We start from the raw sequence: 12,289 nt of genomic DNA, 5'->3' as shown, positions 1-12,289 counted from the left end.
AAAAAGATTCTGATACAGAATCTGCTCGCTTTTGCAACATTACTCTTAGCTACCCAGACGCATCCTTCCTCTCAACCCATGAAAATATCATCAAAGTTCCATATAATGGCAATTCCTAAGTAACTCTAAGGACAAGCCACCCTAGTATCTCATGTTCTTATTTGGTCCCATTTTTAATCCAAATTTTGGAGACTTGAAAGCAGGCAACTGGTTAATGGCTGAGAATGGGTAACATGTTTCTTGTTACATAAGTGTTAATTCTTTTTTGTTTGCAAGGGGGAATTTTTAAGAAACATCAAATCTCTTTCTTACCAAAGTCTTGTGTTAGGTGGTTTATAGTTTCTCTGGCTAACCAATCATTTTGGAAATAAAGACTTTTTACTACAAAAATGAAATTAGTTTGGACTTGAGATACCTGAGATAGTAAATAGATCATAAGACACCCAGTTAAAAATTGCCATATAAAGAACAACTATAATTGTGTATATTTTTTTTAATCAATGCCAAACCACTTGGACTCAAATTTACATCCACATTTTAAGATGAAAATAAGTTCAGAGATATATTCCCCAACCAGACATGGGGTCACTCACCTGTCACCTTGCCAATGCATTATTTGAAGGAAATCTGTTGTAGCAAATAAGAATAAAGCCTGGGCTTCTTCAGACCCAGAATTGAAAAAGTTAAACAATTCTGTGCTGTTTTTAATTTGAACTTTGTGTATTAAACGTGTTTTAGGCATAGTCAAGGTCTGTGTACTTCTTCCAGGAAGTAAGGATACATTACACATTCTCACATGACAACAATTCTCCAGAAACTTAGTCCAGGTCAAGTCCACGGCTAAAACGGCAAGATAAAAATTCGCAATGTCAAATTATTTCTGTGACCTAACAGCCCATGTTTCAGTTTAAAGGAGTTAAATATTAAACTGTACTAGGACTGTGCAGTCCTTCCCCCCCCCCCGAATTAAATATTTATATCCTAAAGAAATTGACAGTATTGTCCAAATAAGACTAAACATAAATGTTTAATCTCTAATTACAACACAGAATCACGGAAGACAAGACACTGCACTCTTTGGTGCTATTAATTTTCATAACAGACAATTCATTTTGTTTTTCATATTGCCCAAAGCAGGGAGAATGAATTAAAATAGTCCCTTTTGAAAAAGAGTGAGATACTGTAACAAACTATAAATAGCAGCTGAATGCTAGTGAGCATGAAGACAATTTTTCAATTTAAATCCTTTGAAATCTGTGAGCAAAAGATCTGTACTAAAATGTCAAATTTAAATAATGGCATCCCTGCTTTAGAAACACTGTCAGTACGCTCTGTCGGGCAGAGGAAGAAGTTGTACAACGGTTAAGCATGGGTAGCCTGGGTTCAAACCACTGCTGTTATTTTACCTTTCCTGGCCTCAGGCTTGGTCACAAGCTTTCGTACACTGAAGGATTTCTCTACCCCACCTCCACAATTAGCCAGTTCCCATCTTGAGAGTGAGTCCTGATGGTAACCTGGCAGTAGTTTCACTGAATGTGTTTTACCCCGCCAGTCCCCTGCTTCCTCATAAACCAAGAAATGCCCACCTTGTGCTGAAGCTGGCTTGAACTGCATTTCTTTCACTTATGACTGTAAGTGTCCTGACAAATAAAATACACATGCAATACTTTTACCCAGCTATCATCAGAGCAAAATGCAATTCCAGACTTTTCACTCAACGTAACGTTGTAACGGGAGATAGCATTCATTATCTATCATTATCACTTTCTCATATTGCTCTGAATTCTTCACAAAACTCAGAATATGTGCTTAACTACTTCCTGGCTTTAGAACTGATTGGTAAAAGTTCTCGTATTTTAATAGTACTCATACTTAAGGTAGTAATCCTCATAGTTTAACTGTTATGTGTTTAAACAGTTTTCCTTTACTTCAAGTAATTTTAAGTATTAGAAGGGAAAGGGGCCAACATCTTATTCAAGACTACTGACTTGTTTACTACACTTGGAGTTTATAAAAGTAGAGTCTCTACTTTTTGCTAGTGTCAGCATGCGACGCCTACTGGGTGATCTTAACCTGGAACTTACTAGCCCATCTAAGAACTCAGATGGGCCACTCAAGAAAAATACTTGGATCTCCTGCTCCCTCACCCACTACATTAGTGCCACTGAAAGAGACACTGCAGCCTGGGAGCATCCACAAACTGTTTGTTACCATCCTACAATGAGAGACGGAAATTAAAAGCATTCAGAAACTTTTACGGTAATTTGATATTACCACAATATCTGAGAGTATGATTATTTTTCTAACAGCTCATTTTTTGTATTACATTAGTAAATTATATCATTCCACGATGGTGAAGGTTAAAATTTTTTTAAACTGGACCTTTACCTCAGTCTGAGCAGCACTGCACGATGCCATTCTCACTCACCAGCAGTCAGAAAGGGAGGTCGCCTACAAACCACAAGCTTTTGAATCTCTCAAATGCTTATGTACCTAAACAGTAATAGCTGCTTCCAGACTTGCATACCTACGTATCTATGACTGAGTGCCCTGCACTGGCTCTTCTTCTTATGCCTCTAACATCCTACCCTATCAAGCAATTCAACTGCCCCATCACCCTCTGACTTTGCCACGGAATTTCTACGAGTAGTAACCCAAACTTACTTCCCCCACTTCCTTTTCCTCCAATCACACCACAACCCACTATAATCTGGTTCCCCAAGCAGACTGACCAAAACAAATCTCTCAAACTCATCAGCAACCTCTAAACCTGCACTGCTGCCCCTTACCCCCCAAATCCTTGCATAGCACTCAAAGCTCTTTACCACCCCTCAGTTTCCTCGACAATAGTCTCCTGGGTCTTTCCAATTATGGGCTGCTTCTCTTGGCTTTTTCCTGCCTTCTAATCTTTTAATTTCCTAAATGTTCATTCTCCCCAAAAGTGTTACCGTGGACCTTCTCTCAAACACACTTTCTATCTCAATCCACTCCCACCTCCTCAATCATTAGCTCAAAATAGATCAATTCCAAATCTGCACTTTTAATCCCTGCCTCTTCTTTCATGCTCCAATCCCCATTCCCCAATGCCTTCTGGACTAACCCTGTATGTAACTGCCACAATCACCAGATATTTTATTTCTATCACCAGAAGGTTGCCTGTGCTCCTTATTCATGCATCAAATGGTTTTCTGCACATGCCAGGCAAAGTGGGTAAAGCAGTAAACCCAAAAGACACAGTTCTGCCCTCACAGAGCTTATGATATTAAGGTACAGGTCGGACAAGACAGACAAAATAATCACAGGTGGGTAAGTGTCATGAAGTAAATACAGGGCAGTGTGGAATTAGAGTGGGTGGTCAAAGAGGGCTCTCTGAGGTGGCACCTAAGCCAGGAGCAAAAGGGTGAAACAGCTAATGGCAACAGTCAAGGGAAACAAGTGATTTGGAAAATACTCCGCCAGTGCTAGGGTGTGAGAGAGCAAGTCAGCTTGAATGTGAGAGGCAGGAAGATGACAGATCCTGCAAAAGGTTTCCTTGTACACTATGGGAAGGGATTCAGATGTTAGTCCAAGTGCGTTGAGATGATGACAGATTTTAAGCAGCAGTGTAACATTTAATTTAGGTCTAAAAAAGATCCCTTTGACTGTACTGAAGGAACGGCTTTGTGGGGGCAAAGCGGAAATAAAGACTACTTCACAGACTACTACAATAACGTGGGTGTGAGACAGAGGGGCTTAGACAAAAGTAGCAGAACAAATGGAAAGAGAACAGATTCCATGATTCCAATAACCTCTCATCTAACCAGCCCTCCTTAAATCCATACTTCTCCATCATCCATACTACACTAGACTGAATTCGGGCACTCCCTGTTCAGAAACCTTGGCAGTTTCCCATTATATACAGAAGGGCCATCATATTTAAAGCCCTCCACAACCCAAGCCCAGTCTACTCTATAATTTTTTCCCCACTGCATTAAAATCCTTTTAGATTAAGGTTCCAATCCCAGAATACACCCTGCAGGCTGCCAGCTCTGTGCTTCTGCCCAGGCTTTTCCCCAGCCATTCCAAACCTCACTCTTCTCCTCTCTTCCCACCTCAAAGCCTACCAATCTGTCAGGCTCCAGCGAAAACATCACTTCTAATTAAGAAGCTAAGCTCCCTCAGATTTTCTAGGAGGAATATAAAGTATCACTTCTGCTGGACCTGAGAACTTTCTGCACACTCCTCACACTCTGCCTTAACTCTACCCTCTCGGCATTTGTTTTTGTCACTCTGCATCTTCCTCCACTAGACACTGAATAATTTGTAGGAAGGAAATCTATCCATTCCCCAGAACACCCAATAAAGCCTTACACAAAGAAATCTGTTCAAATTAAAATGCTTTTAGAAGCCACAACAAGACAGCAGGAGGGGCACTTTCATGACATAATCAAATCCCATGCCTGCCGGATGGGCGACCCACAAACTGGAAAATAATCATATCACAGAGGTTCTCCCACAAGAGTGAGAGTCCTGAGCCCCACATCAGGCTCCCCAGCCTAAGGGTCTAGCATCAGGAGGAGGAATTCCCAAGGCATTTAGCTTTGAAGCCCAGCAGGACTTGAGTGCAGGAGGTCCACAGGACTGGGGGAAACACAGACTCCACTCTTGGAGGGCACAAACAAGGTTTCACGTACACTGGGACCCAGCACAAAGCAGTAACTCCATAGAAGCCGAGGCTGGACCTACTTACGAGTCTTGGAGGGTATCCTGGGGACGCAGGGATCCACTGTGGCTCACTGCGGGGGGCAAGGACACCAGTGGCAGAGGACCCACAGAATACTGATAGGTGTGAGCTCTCCTGAAGGTCGCCATTTTGGCATCAAGGCCTGGCCCTACTCAGGTTCCAGTGCTGGAAAACCTCAGGCCAAACAACCAACAGGATAGGAACACAGCCCCACCCATCAGCAGACAGGGTGCCTAAAGCCACACTGAGCTCACAGCTACCTATAAACACATCCCTTAACACAGCTCTGCCCACCAGAGGGACGAGACCCACCAGTGGGCAGGCAGCAGTCCCTCCCACCAGGAAGCCTGCACAAGCCCCTGGACCAACCAACCTCACCCACCAGAGGGCAGACACCAGAAGCAAGAGGAACTATGATCCTCCAGCCAGCAAAAAGGAGACCACAAACAAAGAAACTCAGACAAAATGAGACGACAGAGAAATATATTCCAGACGAAGGAACAAGATAAAAACTCACAAGAACAACTAAATGAGGCGGAGACAGGCAACCTACCTGAAAAATAATTTACAGTAATGATAGTAAAGATGATCCAAGATCTTGGAAAAAGAATGGAGGCACAGACTGAGAAATTACAAGCAGGGTTTATCAATGAGCTAGAAGAGTTAAAGAACAAACAGAGATGAACAATACGATAACTGGAATCAAAAATACACTAGAAGGAATCAATAGCAGAGTAACTGAGGCAGAATGAGTAAGTGAGCTGAAAGACAGAATGGTGTAAATCATTTCCACAGAAAAGAATAAGGAAAAAAGAATGAAAATAAATGAGGACAGTCTCAGAGACCTTTGGGACAACATTAAACACACCAACATTCGCATTATAGGGGTCCCAGAAAAGAGAGAGAGAGGTGGCCTGAGAAAATATTTGAAGAGATTAGAGTCGAAAACTTCCCTAACATGAGAAAGGAATCACTCACTCAAGTCCAGGAAGCGCAGAGAGTTCCACACAAGATAAACCCAAGGAGGAACATGCCAAGACACATATTAATCAAATTGACAAAAATTAAAGACAAAGAAAACAATATTAAAAGCAACAAGGGAAAAGCAACAAATAACATACAAGGGAACCCCCGTAAGGTTATCAGCTGATTTTTCAGCAGAAACTCTACAAGCCAGAAGGGAGTAAACGATTAAAGTGAAGAAAGGGAAAAAACTACAACCAACAATCCTCTATCCAGCAAGACTCTCATTCAGATTCGACGGAGAATCAAAAGTTTTACAGACAAGCAAAAGCTAAGAGCATTCAGCACCACCAAACCAGCATTACAACAAATACTAAAGGGACTTCTCTAGGCAGAAAATAAAAAGCCACAACTAGAGTCAAGAATATTATAAATGAGAAAGCTCACCAGTAAAGACAAACATAAAGTAAAGGTAGGAAATCATCCACACACAAATATAGTTTCAAAACCAGCAATCGTGAGGAGAGTACCAATGCAGGATATCGGAAATGCGTTTGAAATGAAAAGATCAGCAACTTGAAACAATCTTGTTTATATATAGACTGCTATATCAAAGCCTCAAGGGAACCACAAACCAAAAATCTATGTTAAATACACACACAAAAAAAGAAAAAGCAATCTAAACACATCACTAAAGATAGACATCAAATCACAAAAAAAGAGGACAAAAGAGGAAGGGAAGAAAAAGACTTCAAAAACAAATCCAAAACAATTAACAAAATGGCAATAAGAACCTTCATATCGATAATTATCTTTAATGTAAATGGATTAAATGCTCCAACCAAAAGACACAGACTGGCTGAATGGATACAAAAACAAACCCATATATATGCTGTCTACAAGAGACCCACTTCAGATCTAGGGACACATACAGACTGAAAGTGAGGGGATGGAAAAAAGGTGTCCATGAAAATGTAAATCAAAAGAAAGCTGGAGTGGCAATACTCATTATCAGACAAAATAGACTTTAAAATAAAGAATGTTGCAACAGACAAAAAAGAACAGTACATAAAGATCCTGGGATCAAGCCAAGAACAAGATATGACAATTGTAAATATATATGCACCCAACATAGGAGCACCTCAATATATAAGGCAAATGCTAACAGCCATAAAAGGAGAAATCAACAGTAACACAATAATAGTGGGTGACTTTAACACCCCACTTTCATCAATGGACAGATCATCCAGACAGAAAATCAATAAGGAAACACAGGCCTTAAAAGATACATTAGACCGAATGGACTTAATTTATATTTATAGAACATTCCATCCAAAAACAGCAGAATCCACTTTCTTCTCAAGAGCACATGGAACATTCTCCAAGTCAGATGACATCGTGGGCCACAAATCAAGCCTCAATAAATTTAAGAAAATTGAAATCATATCAAGCATCTTTTCTGACCACAATGCTATGAGATCAGAAGTCAACTACAGGAAAAAAACTGTAAAAAACACAAACACATGGAGGCTACACAATATGTTACTAAACAGTCAATGGATCACTGAAGAAATCAAAGAGGATATCACAAAATACCTAGAGAAAAATGACAACGAAAACACAACGATCCAAAACCTATGGGACGCAGCAAAAGCAGTTCTAACAGGGAAGTTTATAGCAATACAATCTTACCTCAGGAAACAAGAGAAACTTCAAATAAACAACCTAACCTTATACCTAAAGTAACTAGAGAAAGAGGAACAAGCAAAACCCAAAGTTTTGAAAGGAAAGAAATCATAAAGATCAGAGCAGAAACAAATGAAATAAAGATGAAGAGAACAATAGCAAAGATCAATGAAACTAAAAGCTGGTTCTTTGAGAAGATAAACAAAATAGATAAACCTTCAGCCAGACTCATCAAGAAAAAAAGGGAGAGGACTCAAATCAATAAAGTTAGAAATGAAAAAGGAGAAGTTAAAACTGACACCACAGAAACACAAAACATCATAAGAGACTACTGCAAACAACTATATGCCAATAAAATGGACAACTTAGAAGAAATGGACTATTTCTTAGAAAGGAACAATCTCCCAAGACTGAACCAGGAAGAATATATGAACAGACCAATCATAATACTGAAATTGAAACTGTGATTAAAAAACTCCCAAGAGGGACTTCCCTGGTGGCTCAGTGGTTAAGAATCCGCCTGCCAGTGCAGGGGACACAGGTTCGAGCCTTGGTCCGGGAAGATCTCACATGCCGCAGAACAGCTGAGCCTGTACTCTAGAGCCCACAAGCCGCAACTACTGAGCCCATGTGCTGCAACTACTGAAGCCCACGTGCCTAGAGCCCATGCTCCACAACTACAGAAGCCACCACAATGAGAAGCCCGCACACCAAAACGAAGAGTAGTCCCCACTTGCCGCAACTAGAGAAAGCCCGCGCACAGCAATGAAGACCCAACACGCCAAAAATTAATTAATTAATTAATTAAAAATAAAAACTGCCAACAAACAAAAGTCCAGGGCCAGAGGGCTTCACAGGTGAATTCTATCAAACATTTAGAGAAGGGTTAACACCTATCCTTCTGAAACTCTTTCAAAACTGCAGAGGAAGGACCACTTCTGAACTCATTCTATGAGGCCACCATCACCCTGATACCACAACCAAAGATACCACAAAAAAAGAAAAGTACAGGCCAATATCACTGATGAACACAGACATAAAAATACTGACCAAAATATTAGCAAACCGAATCCAACAATACATTAAAAGGATCATACACTAAGATCAAGTGGGATTTATCCCAGGGATGCAAGGATTTTTCCATATCCACAAATCAGTCAGTGTGATACACCACATTAACAAACTGAAGAATAAAAACCATATGGTCATCTCAATAGATGCAGGAAAACCTTTGACAAAATTCAACACCCATTTATGAAAAAACTCTCCAGAAAGTGGGCACAGTGGGAACCTACCTCAACCTACCTAATAAAGGCCATATATGACAAGCCCACAGCTAACACCATTCTCAACTATGAAGAGCTGAAAGCATTCCCTCTAAGATCAGGAACAAGGCAAGGATGTCCACTGTCACCACTTCTATTCAACATAGTTTTGGAAGTCCTAGCCATGACAATCAGAGAAGAAATAGAAATAAAAAGAATCCAAATTGGAGAAGAAGTAAAGCAGTCACTGTTTGCAGATGACATGATACTACACACAGAAAATCTAAAGATGCTACCAGAAAACTACTAGAGCTCATCAATGATTTCAGTAAAGTTGCAGGATACAAAATTAATACACAGAAATCTGTTGCATCTTCCTATACACTAACAACGAAAGATCAGAAGGACAAATTAAGGAAACAATCCCATCTACCATAGCATCAAGAAGAATAAAATACCTAGGAATAAACCTACCTAAGGAGACAAAAGACCTGCACTCTGAAAACTATAAAATGCTGGTGAAAGAAATCAAAGATGACACAAACAGACGGAAAGATACACCATATTCTTGGATTGATCGAATCAATATTGTCAAAATTACTATACTACCCAAGGTGATCTACAGATTCAATGCAATCCTTATCAAATTACAATGGTATTTTCCACAGAACTAGAATGAAAAATTTTTTTAATTTATATGGAGACACAAAAAGCTCCAAATAGCTAAAACAATCTTGAGAAAGAAAAATGGAGCTGGAGGAATCAGGCTCCCTGACTTCAGACTATACTACAAATCTACAGTCATCAAAATAGTATGGTAGTGGCACAAAAACAGAAATGTATTAGATCAATGGAACAGGATAGAAAGCCCAGAAATAAATCCACGCATGTATGGTCAATTAATCTACGACAAAGGAGACAAGAATATACAATGGAGAAAAGACAAGTCTCTTCAATAAGTGGTGCTGGGAAAACTGGACAGCTACATGTAAAAGAATGAAATTAGAACACTCCCTGACACCATACACAAAAATAAACTCAAAATGGATCAAAGACCTAAATGTAAGGTCAGATACTATAAAACTCTTAGAGGAAAACATATGCAGAACACTCTTTGACATAAATCGCAGCAACATCTTTTTTGACCCACCTCATAGAGTAATGAAAATAAAAACAAAAATAAACAAATGGGACCTAATTAGACTTAAAAGCAAAGGAAACCATAAACAAAATGAAAAGACAACCCACAGAATGAGATGAAAATATCTGCAAATGAAGCAACCGACAAGGGATTAATCTCCAAAATATACAGACAGCTCATCCTGCTCCATGTCAAAAAAAACACAAACAACCCAATCAAGAAATGGGCAGAAGACCTAAACAGACATTTCTCCAAAGAAGACATACAGATGGCCAAAAAGCACATGAAAAGATGCTCAACGTCACTAATTATTAGAGAAATGCAAATCAACACTACAATGAGGTATCACCTCACACCGATCAGAATGGCCATCATCAAAAAGTCTACAAACAATAAATGCTGGAGAGGATGTGGAGAAAAGGGAACCCTCCTATACTGTTGGTGGGAATGTAAATTGGTACAACTACTATGGAGAACAGTATGGAGTTTCCTTAAAAAACAATCCAGCAATCCCACTCCTGGGCATATACACAGAGAAAACCATAATCCGAAAAGATACATGCACCCCAATGTTCACTGCAGCACTATTTTACAAGCCAAGACATGGAAGCAACCTATAGGTCCATCGACAGAGGAATGGATAAAGAAGATGTGATACATATATACAATGGAATATTATTCAGCCATAAAAAAAGAATGAAATCATGCCATTTGCAGCAACATGGATAGACCTAGAGATTATCATACTAAGTGAAGTAATTCAGACAGAGAAAGACAAATATCATATGATATCACTCATATGTGGAATCTAATTTTTTTTAAATGATACAAATGAACTTATTTATAAAACAGAAACAGACTTACAGGTATCAAAAACAAACTTATGGCTACCAAAGGGGAAACTTGGTGGGAAGATACAAATCAGGAGCTTGGGATGAACATATACACACTACTACATGTAAGATAGATAACCAACAAGGACCTACTGTATAGCACAGGGAACTCTACTCAGTATTCTGTGATAACCTATATGAGAAAAGAATCTAAAAAAGAATAAATGTATGTGTAACTGAATCACTTTGCTGTACATCTGAAACTAACACAACCTTGTAAATCAACTATACTCCAATAAAATTAAAATTTAAAAAAAATTAAAATGCCTTTTTTCTAAAAAGTACTTTGAAACTTTATAAGCAGTCACTGGTTAAGTACCTTTAAGTGTTTGAATGATACTGAAAAGTGATCACTTTATCATCATCTCCTATTTACCTGCCAGTTACCTGTTCAATGGCATCACTATGTATAGGAATGGGGAAAGAAAGAAATTAAAACAAGTGGTGACGAACAGTTAGAGGAGGAACAAGTTAGACCTTAAGTATATACAACTTTGTTACACTGAATTTTAATAGTCAAAGGACAAAGTATATATATATATATTACAAAACTCTGAAGTCCCAAATTTAGAGAATCATCAGTGTAAGAGGTATGTCAATAGGGCATAATGTTCAACTCTGAAACATTGTAAAGCCCTAAACAAACAATATAGGGAGAAAATTCCTAGGACAGAAATTCATGACTGTTAATTCAGGAAATCCTGCTTGAAAGAATTTCCACATTCATAAGAGATTCTGAAGTTGGGAGTGCAATTTCAAATGCTAAATGTGCTAAAGAGCAGGATTGGCAAACCATGGCCCACAGATCATATCCAGTCTACCATCTGTTTTTGTACAGAATTATTTTTACAATTTTAAATGAATTTTTGAAAAGAATTCAAAAGATTAATATTTCATAACACACAAAAACGACATGGGGACTTCCCTGGTGGTCCAGTGGCTAAGACTCCGTGCTCCCAATGCTGGGGGCCCGGGTTCGAACCCTGGTCAGGGAGCTAGATCCTGCAGGCCGCAACTAAAAGATTGCGTGTGCGATTGTGTGGGCCCGTGTGCCCCAACTGAAAGATCCTACATGCCACAACGAAGATCCCGCATGCCGCAACTAAGACCCGGCGCAGCCAAATAAATAATAAAAAAAAAAAAAGGAGAAGAAGAAGAAAGAAAGAAAATTATATGAAATACAAACTTCAGTGTCCACAAATAAGGTTTCATTGGAACAGAGACACATTCTTTCATTTATACATTGTTTATGGCTGCTTTGGCGCTACAATGGTAGAGCTGAGTGGCTGGGACAAAAACCACATGGCCTGCAAAGCCCAAGGTGATATTTACGAACCGGCCCTTTAGAGAAAAAGTTTGCCGGCCCCCCAGCTAGAGAGGAAAATACAACGGCCACACAGACAAGGACTATTCGTGTCACAAGGCTGGCCATTTTCCGTGAGAAAAGATTTCAAGTCATAGATTGATGGCTACAAGGTACCTCTGATTATATGATGGAAATCAAATGCGAACGACCTCAACTTCCAGTCATGGAGTAGCATGAACCACATTTTACCCTCCTACCTTAGACAATCAGAAAACTAGAGTAAATATGTGAAACAACTGTTTTCAAACATTA

This window comes from Balaenoptera acutorostrata, chromosome 9 (genome assembly GCF_949987535.1).
Source record: "Balaenoptera acutorostrata chromosome 9, mBalAcu1.1, whole genome shotgun sequence".
NCBI classification, from domain to species: Eukaryota; Metazoa; Chordata; class Mammalia; order Artiodactyla; family Balaenopteridae; genus Balaenoptera; species Balaenoptera acutorostrata.
The sequence above is the reverse complement of the archived record's forward strand: the minus strand, read 5'-3'. Positions refer to the sequence as shown.